The sequence below is a fragment of the Bactrocera neohumeralis genome, chromosome 4 (assembly GCF_024586455.1).
Source record: "Bactrocera neohumeralis isolate Rockhampton chromosome 4, APGP_CSIRO_Bneo_wtdbg2-racon-allhic-juicebox.fasta_v2, whole genome shotgun sequence".
Taxonomy (NCBI): domain Eukaryota; kingdom Metazoa; phylum Arthropoda; class Insecta; order Diptera; family Tephritidae; genus Bactrocera; species Bactrocera neohumeralis.
In genome coordinates, this window is record NC_065921.1 from 66,906,698 (window position 1) to 66,924,734 (window position 18,037).

The 18,037-nt window shown below is 35.9% G+C and overlaps 2 protein-coding genes across 5 annotated transcripts in view; both read right to left on the bottom strand.

Moving 5' to 3' along the window:
- Positions 1-18,037, bottom strand: part of LOC126757034 (stomatin-like protein 2, mitochondrial) — a 385,292-nt gene that overhangs the window by 110,295 nt on the left and 256,960 nt on the right. The gene's annotated exons all lie outside the window — the stretch shown is intronic.
- LOC126757009 (uncharacterized) overlaps positions 1-18,037 on the bottom strand; it is a 158,892-nt gene that overhangs the window by 103,540 nt on the left and 37,315 nt on the right. Inside the window, exon 2 of one of the 4 annotated variants that reach the window (XM_050470562.1) lies at positions 8,791-8,862. The exons of the other annotated variants lie outside the window; for them this stretch is intronic. The gene's annotated coding sequence lies outside the window, so the exon portion shown is untranslated. The remainder of the gene's footprint in view (positions 1-8,790; positions 8,863-18,037) is intronic. 4 annotated transcript variants of the gene reach the window in all.

Consider the following 18,037-nt stretch of genomic DNA (forward strand, 5'->3'; position numbering starts at 1 on the left):
GTGAAATTTAATGTCTTTGACGTATTTACTTAGCGAGTTATCACACTACTGAAAACTACTAGATTCAATATAACCGTAATGGTGTTGTAAGAAAGTTTGTCCGCTTTGAGTTTAGTGGTTTGTTACATACTTGTATGGTCTTTAGGCCTATTAGAAGCAGAAGCAATGCAAACTTTTTAAAAATGCTTGTCCTATCGATTAAAATTAATCTGAAGTGGCAAAGTCTGGTGAATACTGCAGGTGGCGTAGCAGCTCTCACCCAAGGTGCATTCTTAAAAGATATCCATTTTTCATCGCCGGGGACAATTCGATAAGTGTCCATGTGGCACCATACAATTCATGTTTCCACATTATTTGATTTTCCCGTTACTTTCAAACGGTGTGAAATTGTTTGTTGTGCAACATTTAACATGGCTCCCATTTGCTTTTGACTCAAAGTAATATCTTCATCCAATATTGCTTGCAGTTCGGCGTCTTCAAATTTTATTGGATGTCTTCCACGCTCTTCATTTCTCACATAAAAACCTATATCTCTGAACCGTTGAAACGACCTTTTGCGTGTTGCTTTTGATAGAGCATGATCACCATATGCCTCGACACTCATACGATGCGACTCTGCAGCACTTTTCTTCAAATGGAAAAAGAAAAGTAATGCTTTCCATAAATCAACACTTCTCGGTACAAATTGTGACAATTTCAACACAATAAAAATATATGATGTTGTTGGTAATTGAATATGTTTGACAGATGTCAGCCCAACCAAACAGAGAAAATATTAAATCACGTTCACAACAAGGGAAAATTTGTATCTTAACGCTCACTTCATACCGGCATATGTAAGAAATCTAAATATCTATTTCTGATATTAAATAACATTGCATTAATTATAATAATTTTGTCTAATTGTGTAATTTTATCTCATAACTTGAACGATATATAAGGGGACAGATAAACTGTTTAAACGGAAATCATGAAATTCTATATATAAAGACCAGAGGAAGATATCTTTTATATTATATATATAAATATAATAAGATTTTGCTGAAACTTATCCATCCTTTTCTACCCTTTGAAAACATTTTTGAGATTTTCTGAAACTTATCCATTTTTTGTCCAAAAACTTCAAAAAAGTTATGAATTTTTAAAAATTTATATTTTTTATTTTCAAATAGCCATAACTTTTGTAGAAATTGACTTTTGGGGACCTTTTTTTTTTAATTTTTGTTTTTGAATGAATTTTTCGAAAAAATACACGAAAAAAATTTAACACGATCAATTATATAAAATAATCGGTTTTTTAAGTAAAATCGTCATTTTTTTTTGGAAGTTCGCCATTTTTTTTTCCTCAAAAAAAAACTTCAATTAATTTGACAACTATACCTGCTAATCCCGGAGTGGGCCGATTTTTTTTATATTTTTTTTATTTTTTTCATTTTTGAAAATTTGACAATTTTTTTTTTAAATAAATTTTTTTGGAAGTTCGCCATTTTTTTATATTTTTTTTCCTCAAAAAAAACTTCAATTAATTTGACTACTATCCCTGCTAATTCCGGATTGGGCCGATTTTTTTTTATATTTTTTGTATTTTTTTCATTTTTGAAAATTTGACAATTTTTATTTAAGAGGAGGATGGATAAGTTTCAGCAAAATCTGGTGGTCGATTTGGTATGGAATACCCCATATATAATACATGAATGTAATTCGTACAATTCGATAATATATACATACGTACTTGTACGTCCATCCACTTTTTAAAAATTTTCGCTTAACTAACTCAAGCATTTGAAAACTGATTTCAAAACCTGAAACATCAAAACCCAATAAAATAGACAATATCTGCACGATACAATTTTCAATTTCGCAAAACATCAAGAAGTATGACCAAAAATAAAATATTTTTTGAATGTATTTCAGATACAAGTTTCTTAAATTTACTGAGCGATAAGGTTTTTAAAAATAAATGCAACTGACGCGCCACGCTTACAAAAACTTTTTATTTTATTTTATTTACTTTGTTTATTTTACAAGTTTATTTTGGTATCTGCTTTGCAGCTTTGTTGTTGCACTGCTTGTTGCAGTATTCGAAAATAGCGAATTAAGGAACCGGGACCCAGAAACTGCATTCGAACTCACAGCGCCAACAACCCACAAGCACTTGAGTGAATGTGAACGCCAAATGAGAAGAACTTAACAAAAAAAAAAAAAAAAACGAAAAGAAAAGAGACCAGAGCAAGCATTTGCATTAACATCGTTTAATTTGATTGCGCTGTTTTCCTCTCAACTTTCTGAAAACTTTTTTTTTATCGCAGCTGATGTTTGTTGCTTTGCGCCGCTTGACTGTTGAGAGTCCTGCTGCTTTGCATGGCTCACTGCCTCATTCAATGTTAAGCGCTGTCGACAGCAGACAAGGCCAGACTGTTGAGTTTGTGATGCCATCATCACAGGGCATCTTGTTGTTGTTGTTTTTTCTGTTTGGTCTTCCAGTTTTGCTTTCGACCATTAAGCTGCATTGCATTTCTACCGAAAAAGGCTTTGATTGCGATTGCATTACACATTTCTCTTAAAATATATATGAAAATTGAAGAAACCAATGCTGAGTTTTACGTAAGTTGGAGCTTTAGTGTGGCTTTTATAAGAGAATGTTTCATTTTTTACAAGGAAACTTAAAATGTATAATAATTTAAGGGAATTTCATTTAATATCAAAGAGAAGAAGATTCACTTTGCCTATTTGGAAGGACTGAAAAAATAAATTATTATAATCTTAGCAGCGAAGGCAAGACGAAATATCTTCTGTCATCAAACAAACAGTCGTTGCACTCTCGACTTGGCTCTGTCATTGTTGACAGTCGTAATTCTGAAGTCGTAGATAATTTCGTCTATCTTGGAACCAGAATTAATACCAACAACAACGTCAGCTTCGAAATCCGACGCAGAATAACTTGCCAACAGGTGCTACTTCGGATTGAGTAGGCAATTGAGAAGTAAAGTCCTCTCTCGACGAACGAAGGCCAAACTCTGTAAGTTACTCATTATTCCCGTCCTGCTATGTGGAGCAGAAGCATGGACGATGACAATAGCTGATGAGTCGACGTTGCGAGTTTTCGAGAGAAAGGTTCTGAGGAAAATTTATGGTCCTTTTGCGCATTGGCAACAACGAATATCGCATTCGATGGAACGATGAGCTGTACGAGTTATACGACGACATTGACTTAGTTCAGCGAATTAAGAGACAGCGACTACGCAGGCTAGGTCATGTTGTCCAAATGGACGAAAACGCTCCAGCTCTAAAAGTATTCGACGCAATACCCGCCGGGGGAAGCAGAGGAAGATCTAGACTCCGTTGGAAAAATCATGTGGAGAAGGACCTGGCTACACTTGGAATCTCGAATTGGTGCCAAACAGAAGAACAGAAGAAGAACGACTTGCGCGCTGTTGTAAACTCGGCTACGCGTAAGCGGTGTCTACGCCAATAAAGAAGAAGAAGAGTTTTATCAGCTTATGCATTTATAGGGAAATATATGAGATAGGTTCCAGTCCACTCGGGCAACATACACAGCTGATGTACCAGGCTTGCTAAGTGTTTTTTGGACTATGGACCAGGCGAAGCCACCACTCATAAGTGATTTTCTCAATTCTGTACAATAAATATACTAAGCTCCGAAGAAGACGAACTCAGTGGATGTTCAATAAAGTACGGTACGAACCAAAACATTAGAAAATTCACAAAACTATTTTGGATGGCGGTAAACTGAGTTTTACCGAGAAAGCTGACACTTAAAACAGAGCAACGGAGCGTGTTCATTTTTTAAAACATTTGTTTTTAGTTTTTTTTGCTAACACCTAGCAAGGATTATCGCTAGAAGTCGAAGAAATTGAAACCTGTTTTAAAGCAAAAGACCAACTTACAGAAGTGGTATCGGAAAATGCGAAAATTGGTATAATTTTCCAAAAAAGAAACTCGTTTGGATGGATTTTAGTGGTCTTCATTGTAAGGTGAAAATCTAAAAGTGCGATAAAGAATTTATCGTCTCGTTTGTACGATGAGATGTTGCTAGACTTCATGTCATGTGATGCAAAGAATCCATTGACGATTCAGGCCTTAAGAAGAATGTTGAGCCAACTATTTTGTATATGAAAATCTTAAGAAAAGTGCGTTATCACCCTATTTCTATCGGTATATCTATTTGTCTTTTCTTCCCACATATTTTAAAGCATTTGTCGTCTCTTAATCGCAATACATTTTCCCACAAAATTGTTTCTAAGCATTGTTTCTACTCGTAAAACAATTCCACGCTATTGTTTCAGAAATCTCATATTTTTGTCTACACTTTTTATTCCTTTCTTATTGCTAATGTAACAACTTTATTTATGACAGCTTTAAAAATTTATTTTTTATTACTTTAGTTTTGCTTCTTTCACACTGAAATTAGTATTGTTTGTTTTTCGAATGTGTCCATTGTTTTGTAGCGTTTAGTCGGCGCATATTGTCTGCTAAGCACAGAAAATTAAAAAAAAAATATATAGTAATAAGAGGCTTGACAATTCAACACACAAGACGCTTTATAAACATAGAGAAACATAAAGGGGCCTGTAATAGTGGTAGTTGAGCTTTAAGGGGATATTCTGGTCTAGAAATTAAAAAAAAATCGATTTTTTTTATATTTTCAAAGTTTAACTATTCAAGAATATGTGTGCAAGAGGATTTTTCAAAATTCAAATTATTTTCGGAGATATAGGCATTTTTCTGACCCGGCATCCAAACTGGTTCGGCCGGAACTAATCGAACAAAAGACTTTACGCGAGACTTTAAACGCGTTTTTCTCAAAACTGACTTTTTCGGAACGATACCCACGATTTCTCAGGTTCTACTGGACCGATTTACTTGAAATTTTTATAGAGTCTTCTTTATAGGCTTGTCTATGGTTGGAACTAGCCCCATCCCCAAATTTTTATTTTTATTATTTTTTAAAAATTCGAAATAGTCGAAAAAAGTGATCCAAAAAAACTTTTTTTTTCAGGCAGTCGCCATTTTGTGAAAAAAAAATTTTCCCACTTTTCCGTAGTTCCAGCCATTGCGACATTATTCTAGATTAATAATCTTTTTTTTTTTGGTTTCAGATAACTAGGAGGGTTGAAATCATGGGTATGGTCACGTGGAAATTTTTAGAGACCCCCACTTCGTCAGCTCATAATTTTAGAAATTTTTTACTTTTTTCAGTTTTTAATTTTTTTCTGTACTCTTCTAAAATTAAGAAATAACTAATAAAAAATGGATAGTAAAAATATAAATTGCCTTTTTTTACGACACTTTAAAAATTACCTGAAATTCATGCTTCTAGACCAGAATACCCCCTTAAGTTCTTGTACAATACTTGTTCAACGTTAAAAAGGAGATAAGTGTCTAGAAGTAATTTTCAAGGAGCTGGCCAGGCCCGTTTCGATAACGTTGTTGTCGCTTCAAGGGTCTTCTCGTAACTTTGCAACACCCTGCACTCCTGAGATCTTAAGCCTAACCTCAAATTGTTCCTCATGAAATTTCAATAACTTAACCTTCAATTTTTAGATCTCTGAAAAGCCAGAGTGACCATAAATCTGTGTCAAACGAGCTAGCTGAGCTCTGTTGGGAAACCCTATGCATTTACGAGTATGTAATTCGTTTTTGTTGTACTTCGACCAACGCGTTGGTCATCCGCTAGCCCCAGCTGGCAGCGCACGCTGTACTGAAACAATTTTGCAACAATGGGCCATAAAGACAATATGCACATTACTGCAACAAAATATCTGCACAAGTAAACATATATACACATGCAGTATACCCGTATTATCTGTTAGATCTTGCGAAAAATTGCGGTCATTGTTTGCTGGAATCGGAGCGTTGCAGGCAGCTGCAGTTATAATGTGGTTTTTAGCAAAAGGAAAAATAAGAAAATATAAAATATACTACTTCGCACAGATACACATAGATAAATGTCTATATGTAAACATTATTTTTGAATTTTGCTCTTTTGCGTCTCTTTTGTATGCTAATTTCCTATTCACTTCCTTTGTTGATTTTGTGTGCACATATTTTCCTTTTGTCTCATATTTCCTAAGCTTTTATTTACTTTTATTATACTCGCACACAATATTCGCATTGTTGTAACGTTTGTCTGTGGCCAAATCAAATTTACCGCCTTATTTACTTAAAAGCTTACAAAGTCTAGTTTTGAATGCTTTAAAGCTTAAGATGGCCACTAGCTGCAGCAGTGGAGGAAATTTTAATAGTTTTAATATATTTCTGAAATTAAGACTGCTTACTTGGTCCGATGAATACACATGGCACCGCCTCCTCTTAGTTGTTTCTAAGCTCATCGTTTAATAAATATTAAGATTTGGTTAATATCTGGTCAAATTTGGACTTGATCACTGATATGATCCAAACAGATAGTTATTGGGTGTAATCAGATTGTATGGCAGCGCAGCTATAAGACAAAGTTGTCTGATCCAAATAATTTCATTGGATATTTTACCGTTGTCATTGACAATTATCCGTGCCCAATTTCATGAAGATATCTTTTAAATAAAATAGTTTTTTATACAAAAATATATGCTTTATCGCTCAGTTTGTATGGCAGCTATATGCTGTAGGCGTCCGATATTGGTATTTTTGGGAAGTCCATATCTCAGACAACTGAATTAGTTTTTCATCGCGTATATACAGTAGGATAGACAGACTTGACTGAATCGACTCACCTCGTGACGCTGATCATTGATATATATGTATGTATATTTCATAGGGAGGATGAAGCCATCTGTAGCAGTTCACGCAAGTGAGAAAAGTTCTCTGAGCACCAACCATTTGGGAGTTGCCAGAAACGATTTTTTTTACATATGGCGCCAGCAGCTCACGACTTCCGAGCTTAGACCAAGTATTCTCTGGGTAGCCAAAAAACATCCGTTAGAAGGCGAGCTAAAGTGAGAAAGCCCTGGGTTTGGGACCCGCCACGTAAAAAAAACTGAACCACTGCAAACATGTCTAGGATTACGATTTTATGGCATGCACCTGAAATGTCCGATCACTTAATTAGGAATGTGCTGCTACTCTGAGACGAGTAGGTCTTGTGGCATTTACTATAGTGGCCATATAAAGAATCGGAAATTCTGTTTGGTTAACACCAAGGTGAGCAAGAAAGGTATCTTTGGCGCAACGGTCGGTAAAATTAGCCTCCATCATGAAACGTCACCAAATGTCGATGCTGATCAACTCCGCCGGGGCCCGAAATATGATTATCTGTAGTACTAGATTCCAGCATAGGAAAATTCATTAAGCTACCTCGTTCTTTCCAGATCGAAAAGCCACCAACCAGATCAATCATGTTGTGATAGACGGGAGACACGTCTCCAGTGTTTTAAACGTGCGTACGCTCAAAGTTCCTAATATTGACTCGGACCACCATCTTGTTGCATGCAAGATACGCACCCGCCTCTGTGCAGCAACAAACGCGCGTCAACAAACACAAGGAAGGTTTGACGTCGAGAAGCTGCAATCAAAACAGACAGTCGAACGATTTTCTACTCGACTTGCACAACATCTGTCTGAGAGCACTTATTAGCAACTCGGTACAGTTTGACGGCATTGCAAACGAAACCATTGGCTTTCGGAAAAGGCAAAAGAACAGTTGATACCATCCATTGCCCAACCAAGTAAAGGTTCGAATAGCAATTACCGTCTGAAGAACAACAAAGCTGCGAGGGCCGATGGATTGCCTGCCGAGCTATTCAAACACGGCGGCGAAGACCTGATAAGGAGCATGCATCAGCTTCTTTGTAAAATATAGTCAGACGAAAGCATGCCCAACGATTGGAATTTAAGTGTGCTCTGCCCAATCCACAAAACGGGAGACCCCACAATCTGCCCCAACTACCGTGGGATAAGCCTCCTCAATATCGCATATAAGGTTCTATAAAGCGTATTGTGTGAAAGATTAAAGCCCATCGTTATCAAACTTGGACTTATCGATGCAGTATCCGACGGGAAAGCAGAGGAAGAGGAAGACCTCCACTCCGTTGGAGAGAACAGGGAAAGAGGGACCTGCCTATACTTGGAATTACATGAGATTGGATAAAAATCGTTTAATCCAGGTTTGTTTTCATACAACATCTTCCTAATTTTTTGTAAACATAAACTCGTACTTAAATTGCAAAAACGACTTAGTATAATATTCATGCCGGCTTATTATACAATTTTTTTTTATAATTCTTATTTCATCTTTTTAGCATTTCTTCGCTTTCAAAGTCCATTCCCATGGTATTTGCTCTGTCATTTCCGGCTTTTAGTTGTTTTAACTGTTTTGGTCAACAGCAGTCACTTGGGCGCCACATCTACGAACTGTTGTCTATACCTCTTTGCTTACCTAAATGCCCGACGGGTTCAAGCAACACAACACACCGTCGTTCACACCAAACATTTGCTCACCTTCGCCCACTTGATAAACTAAGTTTGCCTTCTTTTCACACGCTTTTCACCTGGCTATGTGAAAATTGTGCGTTTGCGGAAGAAACTGAAAGTTACCTAAGCGCTTTGGCGCATTCGCTTTTGTTTACGGTGACATAAGATATTTTTTAACTATTTACCGTTTTCTCATATGCTATTTTTGGTTCACAAAACCTTTTTCTCCATGAATGTATTGCGATTATATTTTTTTAATTATATCAAGTTTGTTGACGGAAACTCATCTACTTGGCAATGCAGCCAGGTAATCATTATTTATGAAAGAGAGATGGCGGACATATTTTTTGGAAAAATTACCTTTTTAACTCGAAACCTTAACATAAAAAGTGGTATTCATTGTTCGGAACTTCTGTGATTAGTAAAACTCACCTGAAAGTAGAAAAAATATTGTTTTGAAAATTATCGTTAAATTTCGTAACAAGTTTTATTTGATTTTTGAGAAATTGCTCTTCAAAAACACATACAAATAAATAAAATAATAATTTCGCTGTAAAAAATATGTTTTATCATTAAATGCTTTCAGCATAGTTTCAGAAAATGCTATTTATAAATTATGCCAATAAATTTCACCATTCTAAGCAATTCAACTTTCGAATCGCCAGCGACTCAATTATTTCAAAAACAATAAACAATAACCTAAGTCAACAAATAGCATTGCAAAAGCCAAAATGAAGAAAACTCAAAAATATAGGTGTGTTTTCGACTCAAAGACTTATGACGAACCCTAGACGAAGGACAAATAAACTTATGATTCGTACGTTGCGACCACTTGTTCAATACGGTAATTGACGTCAATATATGGCGGACGAAAAATGTATCACAACAAATTTGTTTTGCAAAATTGTACAAAAACAATAATAATAAAAATAGAACTGCACTGGTGATCAGACATAACCGAAATGCTAAAATTTATTTTGAAAAATCATATTTTTACGATAAATTAGAAAAAGTATTACTATCGAAAATAAGAAAACACGGAAAACATTAAAAACTGTCTGTCAAACTTAAGTCGCTTCAGAGGACATTTCGAGATAAATACAAAAAGTCCTGACACAAGTCTTGGTATGAAGGATTGCAACTAAAAGCCAATAGGACAGCTAAGCAAAATAATAAAAAAATAGCACAGCAAAGGTGAGGTCTTCTGAAAGTATTTGGAGAATTTTTGTTTTACGGATCTTTTGAAAAAAAGAAGGAAACATATGCAGACAAAACAAAGAAAGAGAAGCTTGAGAAGCTAGAGAAGCTGGCCGAAAGGGGTAAGGCTTGAAAAATCTGCGCAAAGATGCGGCGACTAAAGGAAAGTTTCAAAACGGGAGCATGCTCTTGTAAATCCCAAATTGGTGGTCCAGTGGCTGATGTCCAGAGCATACTGAAGTTATGGAGGGAGTTTCTAGCTTGCTGAATGACAATGAAAGTGTAACATTTGGAGATGTCACACCCGATTCTCCATGATGACGATGGTATAATGTGCCAATTGCCGTGGCATAAGACTACTTAATTTCGCATATAAAGTCGTTATCGAACGTATTGTGTGAAAGACTGAAGTCCACCAACAACAAACTGATTGGACCTTATCAGTGTGACTTTAAACCTGGGAAATCGATAACTGGCCAGATATTCACCATATTTGGAAATGACCCGGAAACTGCCCTAATGTTGCTATGTCAGAACTTGGTATCCCCTCAAAGCTAATACGGCTGAGTGAGCTGACGTTGAGCAACACCAAAAGCTCCATCAATAACGGGAAAGAACTCTCCGAACAGTTCGATACCAATACTTCTTCAATCTACTGCTGGAGAAAATAATACGAACTGCAGAGCTAAATAGAGAAGGTAAAGTTTGTATAGCTGCGGGCGTACGCCGATGATATTGATATCATTGGCCACAACAACCGCGCCATTAGTTCTGCTTTCTCCAGACTCGATTAGGAAGCGAAGCAAATGGGTTTGACAGTGAACGAGAGCAAAACGAGTTATTTCCTGTCATCAAACCAACAGTCGTCGCACTCGTAACTTAGCTTCCACGTCATTGTTGTCAGTCATAACTTCGAAGTCATAGATAATTTCGCCTGTCTTGGTACTTGTCAGTCATAACTTCAAAGTCGTAGATAATTTGGTCTGTCTTGGTACAAGCTTCAACACCAACAATAATATCAGCCTTGAAAATTAAAGTTCTCTTTCGCCGAACAAAGACCAAACTCTACAAGTCACTCAACATTCCTGTCTCTATATGGTGCGGAGACATGGACAATACATCATCTGCTGAGTCGGCCTTAGGAGTATTTGAGAGAAAGGTTATGTGGTTTCATGTATGCCTCTGTCAAACACATTTCAACGAAAGTGTACTGTGAACAAAAAAAAGTGTGACATATCTGTCACAGCCTCTATTTCTATTTTTATACTCTCGCAACAAAGTTGCTAAGGAGAGTATTATAGTTTTGTTCACATAACGGTTGTTTGTAAGTCCTAAAACTAAAAGAGTCAGATATAGGGTTATATATACCAAAGTGATCAATTGTTTTGGAAAAGTGGGCGTGGCCCCGCCCCCTACTAAGTTTTTTGTACATATCTCGGAAACTACTATAGCTATGTCAATCAAACTCTATAGAGTCGTTTCCTTCAGGCATTTCCATATACAGTTCAAAAAAGGAAGAAATCGGATAATAACCACGCCCACCTCCCATACAAAGGTTATGTTGAAAATCACTAAAAGTGCGTTAACGGACTAACAAAAAACGTCAGAAACACTAAATTTTACGGAAGAAATGACAGAAGGAAGCTGCACCCAGGCTTTTTTTTAAAAATTGAAAATGGGCGTGGCCTCGCCCACTTATGGACCAAAAACCATATCTCAGGAACTACTATACCGATTTCAATGAAATTCGGTATAATATATTTTCTTAACACCCTGATGACATATACGAAATATGTGTGAAATCGGTTAACAACCGCGCCTTCTTCCAATATAACGCTATTTTGAATTCCATCTGATGCCTTCTCTGTATAATATATACATTAAGAACCAATGATGATAGCGGAATAAAACTTTACACAAATACGGTATTTGAAAAATATGTAAATGACGGATAATGAAATCTCGATTATCACTTTATCATGCGACAGTATAAAATGTTCGGTGAGACCCGAACTTAGCCCTTCCTTACTTGTTTATATTTGTAAAAGTGATTTGTCGAGATTCGAACAAAATTCAAAAAGTTTTATTTAAAACGGGTAACTTTTAATCGTGAAGAGCTTTTAATTACGATCAGAGTAACAAAAGTAAATATAAAAACATTAACAAAACTTCTTTTCAAAACGGAAGATCACACTGTTCAGGTTGAAATTATCTGTCAAAGACTATAAGAGCCCTCAATTTTTGTATTGGGCACTCATAACTTAAGCAGATTTTATAGCCGATTGAAAAATCACACCAACCATAAATCACTTAAGAAACCATAAAAGTGTTAAAAACGGCAAATCTTCAAGGAAGAAACTTTATAATTTATGAGCACCTCCACGAAGAGTCCACCATCAGCGAGCCCAACAATTCACTGGACCAGCAGCAAGTACATAAAGTTAAGCAAGAAAGATGTAGCACTTGTGCAATAAAAATAAACGATTCTTTTGTGATCGTAAGCGACTGCAACAAGCGGCCAACAACAACAACAGCACTCAAGAATAAAAACAACAGAAACAAAACACAGGTATTCAAAAATAAATTAGTATGAGATTATTTTTAAATACTTAAATGCTAATGAAAATGCAAAACTACATACATACAAGCAAAAATAAAAACAGCAAGCAGCACGCGGCTGTTGACCGTTGAACGGACGCATTGTATAAGCGATTTTCGCCGAAATTGGCAACAACGGCGTGCAAGAAAATTTTCAAAATTTGATTGGCTAGCGAGCGGTAAAACACAAACACAAAATAATACATATTTTTAAATATTTTTCTAAATTATAATTCTTGCTTTGGCATTGTCTGTATTTTGTCGTTCGACTTTGCCGCAGCTGTTTTTTCTGTAGGTATGTGTAGGAAATTTCCCCAAAATTGTTATTCATCAAAAATTTGCTGCCTCGTTGTTAGTCACAAAATTTTACCAAAAATAACAAGTAAGGAAGGTCTAAGCACGTGTGTAACCGAAAATTTATACTCGCACTATTTAAAAAGCTCAAAGCTTAGAATATACTTTCAGATGTTGAAAACCTTTATATTATACATACAATGTTGTGTAAAAATTCCATATTTATTGTTCGACGAAATCGTTAAAGGCATACCATACAGTCATATATTGTAGCTGAACTTATTTTATAGGTCATAGACTCACGAAGTTCCATTAATACAATTTGTTTCATGCCCGAGATATTTATTTTTAAATCAACCTAGTTAACTGAAGTGAGATTTATGTGATATACATAACTTGATAGATACTTGAGAACATGTTTCCATGCAATTCCATGAAGATAAATCACACACAGATTGCATATTCGGCATAAAGTCTACCAAAATAGCGAAAAATATAACGGGTGATCCAAGTAGAGGTACTTCTTTTATGACAGATCCCGCGTAAATCGTATCAAACTGTCATGATATTTATGTTCAGCATTGTTTGGCATTTCATCATAGAAAGACTTAAGAATGAACAACGTTTACAAATCGTTCAACTTCATTAGAAAATTCACGTTCTGTAAAGAATGCGCTTCGCTCAACTTATAGTCAGCATAATCGGCCTACTGACGTCCAGCACGCAGAGAAGAAAATATATCAGCCGTAGCTGAGGGTGTGCGCGAAGACCGTGGAAAGTCGGCGCCGTTACAGCAACTCGGACTAACGTATGGGACGACTTGGCGCATTTTACGTCGAGATATTAAATTGAAAGAGTATAAAATAAGGCTTGTGCAAGATCTTAAGCCGTTCAACCTTCTAATGTCACATCGCTTCGCTCTATGGGCTCTTGAACAGTTCCAAGAAGATCCGACGCTTTCGAGCCAAATTTTGTTCAGCGATGAAAGCCATTTCTGGCTTAATGGGTATGTAAACAAGCGAAACTGACGCATCGAAAAGCAACCCGAAGAGATTCAAAACTGCCATTACATTCAGAAAACACAACGATTTAGTGTGGTTTGTGGACCGGTAGAATCCTCGGCCCATATTTCTTCAAAACTGATGACGGTCAGAACGTAACTGTCAATGGCGGCCAAAATCGTGCCATGATAACCGACTATTTGATGCCTGAAATTGATATTTGGTGATATTTGATTTCAACAAGACGGCGCTACTTCCCGCACATCGAATCCATCGATGGATTTACTGAGAAAATACTTTGATGAGCAGATAATTGCACGTTTTGGGCCGGCCGATTGACCACCAAGATCGTTTGATATCACATCGTTAGAGTTTTTCTTGTGAGAACATGTAAAGTCTAAAATCTATGCGGACAATCCCGCTTCGATGCAGGCTTTGGAGCAAAACATAACGCATGTCATCCACCAGTTACCACACGAAATGCCCGAACGAGTCAGCGAAAATTGGACTTAACGGAAGAACAATCTGGCACGTAGCCGCGGAAAACATTTGAAAGAGATAATCTTCAAAATATATATGCCAATTAATGTTCTTTCGAATGATAATAAACATTCCCCAATAAATTTGAAGTCTTGAAAACAAAACCGATTCTAACAGATAAAGAATTTCCCTTAAACGTGGGCGGTACCGCGCGAATGTTCTATTTTGCTAGCGGCTGCTATTAAACTCTTCCGTACCATCGTAAGTGTAAAATTCATTGTCTCTGAGTTATCATACTTTTACTAATCTTCAACGTAACCAATATATGGGGTTATCATTTTGTTTTCATACTGGAGAAGGAGGTGCAGAGAAAAACGGTCTCAACCAAATTTGGTTTAGTAGCTTGTGAGATATATACATTTAACTTTTTGGGAGGCGAATCCACGCAGAGTTTTGTGTCTTAATTTGCGGATTAGTTAAAGCATTTTATAGGTTTTCGATTAATGGCATTTTTTTGGCGTCCATCGTCAGCTACCGGGATTTTAACTCATCATCTTGATCATTTATACACATCTATATGAAAATATGAAAAGACTTTTTCGACTACCCAATATACATATGTATATAACCTTATATTGAACACGATTATTTTAAGGTGAACAAAACTATTATACGCTGTGGCAACATGTTGCAAGAGTATAAGAATTGTGTGCTCTGCGCCCATTTGAAGGCATATCCAAATGGTGATATGTATTGGTCCAATCAACGCCCAAAACGTTTGTCAATGGCATGTTGCCACAATTCAAATCTCTTCAGCTTTTTATTTTTCTCTTATTATTTGTGTTTTATTTTGTTTTTCTTTAGCACAAAACGAGCGTTTTAGCACGCTGCCACTCTCTACACTACCGGCAACATGTTTATTTTCGCTTTTGTCCGACTTGTTGTTCGCAACAGCTGTCAGTTGTGGCCGGTTTCATTTGTCATTCTTTACGTCAGTGGTGATTGTTAAACTACCGGCAAATTGTTACTAATTTCAAGGGGCGCACCTAGTGTGTAAAGCCAAAAAAAAATGTTCTGCAAGTTTGCAAATTTTGATAGTCTCCGTTTCTAAAAATAAAATATCAAATTAATATTTCAAATATATTTGGAGTTACAGCTAAGTACAATCAGCCATCTTAATGAAACTTGGTATAAGGCATTGAAGTATTAATGGATTACATGAGTTTGCGGGTTTCAAAACCGGAAATGGCGTCGCAATGGTCGAGTTTAAGGGGGGGGTTAAGGTTTGACAACTTTTTTTTTTTCATTTTTTCTGAACCATCAACATCTCAAGAATATTGTGTTAAAGTTTTAGGTCATTCGGAGAAAAACTAACGAAGTTACAGCAGGTTGAATAACGGTACCTCTAACTTAGGTTTGCGCGCTTTCCAGCTACCTGCGCTGAGTGTACAAAACTTTGAATCGATTTTCCCAAATACATATGTATGTCATTTTTAAACTCGGTGGCCAGCCTACAGAAAAAACTACTGCATCGTTTTGAAATTTTGTACAAATATTTTACATAACATATGTATGTATATGGCTCTCGAATGACGTCGAGTTTTTCTAAAAATTTTAATTTCTAAGAATTTTACAATAATAAATAGGTCGATTTTTTCGTCTAAAATCGTCATTTTGGCTTGAAAATGGTACCAAAAATTGAAAAATTAAAAAAAAACTCGACGTGAATTGGAAGATAAACTAATAAACTAAAGAAAGCATTTTGATTTTTTGGTTTCAGATGATCCAGTGATGCTGTAGGCTGGTCACCGCACAACAACTTTTTTTCGAGGTGCCTGCAGAGATCGACGATAAATCCGTTATTCTTCGCTATTTTTCGATAAAACTTTTTTTAAGTATCCTTCAAATGTTGTACTTTCATATAATAATAAGTAAAATAAACCTACGGCAATAATTTTTCCTAAAAAAATCCACGAAAAAAGGTCTTTTTTCGACGAAACAAACTCTACTAATTAATGCTAATCAGACAGTTATACAAGCTAAAGGAGTATCCCCGGAAACTACGATGAAAATATACCCGCATTGAGATATTTTTCATAAATTCCTCTTTCGAGAAGTTTAAACAAACGAAAATTTTGTGAACTTGATGTAAGGGATCCACAAAAACACTTGATGAAGTTCGATTGACCGTAAAACTCTTAAGCCAGTCGCCCAAAAATCATTGTTAACAAAATTTTTCAAGAAAAAAACAATCATCCACAGCTATGACACCTTTAGCTCGCTGTAACTTATATTTTATAATTTATAATTCCTCAACGTGAAAGCTCTGAGTCCTGCGTTTTTGAATAAATATTGGAAGATTGGTTAAACTTTACTTCCCTTGATTTTGGAGATGATAATAAAGATATGATATAATAATAATGTTTTAGGAGTCTAGATTGAATTTTATGGTTATTAACTAATGTAGAATAGCGGGTTATCAATAGTCTATTATATTCCTCCACATTGAGCTTCCGTAATAAGTTATAAAATCGCCTAACGAAAGCTATTTCTTTGAGGATAATGGTGGTTTGCTGCTTGCCAAGTACGGAATAATTATTTAATATTTTAATAAATTTCGTCTTTTATTCAGAACACATATTCTTTATGCAATCTACAATAACTTATGTGTAGTATATGAGACATGTAGAATAATTATGTAAACATCGATATTTTAATTATTCTCGCATGCTACGCAAAAGCCGCAAAATATTAGATGACAATTTTAATTTGCAAAGAGCATGTGACAAATGGGCAAAAATTTGTTTCTTACAATTAGCGTTTAAACAATTAATATGAATGTGCAAGTTTTGGCAAAGGAGAGAAAATTTTATAACCAACAAAATTATATTATTTTTCTATAAGTCATATGAATGTACATACATACATATGTATTAGAGAAAAGCGCCAACATTGTGACTAATTAAAAAATGGTCGGCAAGAATTACTTTAAAATTCTTAGTTGAATGCGAAGAAATATTATTTCGTTAAAATTTTAAGAAATTATTAAATTACATAGTAGCAAAAGTAATAGGAATTATATTGGATAATGCAGATAATTTTTTAAAATACTATGTGCAGTTGAACATCTATAACTCAAACTTCTATAATTCGAAGTTCTCCGTAACTCGAACTGAGCTTAAATTGGCAATATCATTAAAATTTTTTATAAATTTTCTTCCATAACCCGAAGTCTCTCTTACTCGCATTTTTTTGTGGATTATGGTGATTCGACTATATATACATATGTATGTAAATGAAGTTTGCCATGAAATTTGTAACAATTAAGAAGGAAACGTCGAAGACCCTATAAAATGTATATATACGAATAATTAGCGTGACGAGCTAGGTCGATATAGCCTGTCTGTCTCCCAGTTTTCGAGATATTGCTCTGAAACTTTTGTTATTTGACAGATATCTTCACAAAATTTCACATTCGTTATTATCCAAGAAAATGCACAATATTTGAAGAAATTTTGTATATCGGACCACCTGCCACCTTTAGATCTCTTCGCTGAAAACTGCGCATTAAAATCGGCGGGACGACTACCGGCTGCAGGAGAATTTACATATAGAACCTTCGGCCCTAGCGCGATGGGTAATGGCAGCTGAGCAAACACCGATTACATGATCCCACTTTTCAACTGGGAAAGAAGGTTCAAAGTAAACATAGAAAAAGATGGCTGGCGTAAAGGTATATATTGTCCAGAGTTAGACATAAGGCAGCGTTTTAAGTTACTGGACCACTGCAGTATACAGGGTTTGTCCGGAAAGTAATAGGACCTATTTCCTTCCGCCGCGACTGTCCTTCGGAGAGTGCGGGCATCGACTGGATTCGGTTGAGGACGTTTTTAGCTAACGAACGAGCGGCTGGTCTCCGAGCACCTGGAGAATCAGGACAAACATTTTTGTGCGACGTGTTTCTGTGAGTGGTGCAAGCCGAAAATGCAGCGTTCGTTAGAGCAGAGGTACGCAATTAAAGTCTGTTTGAAACTCGG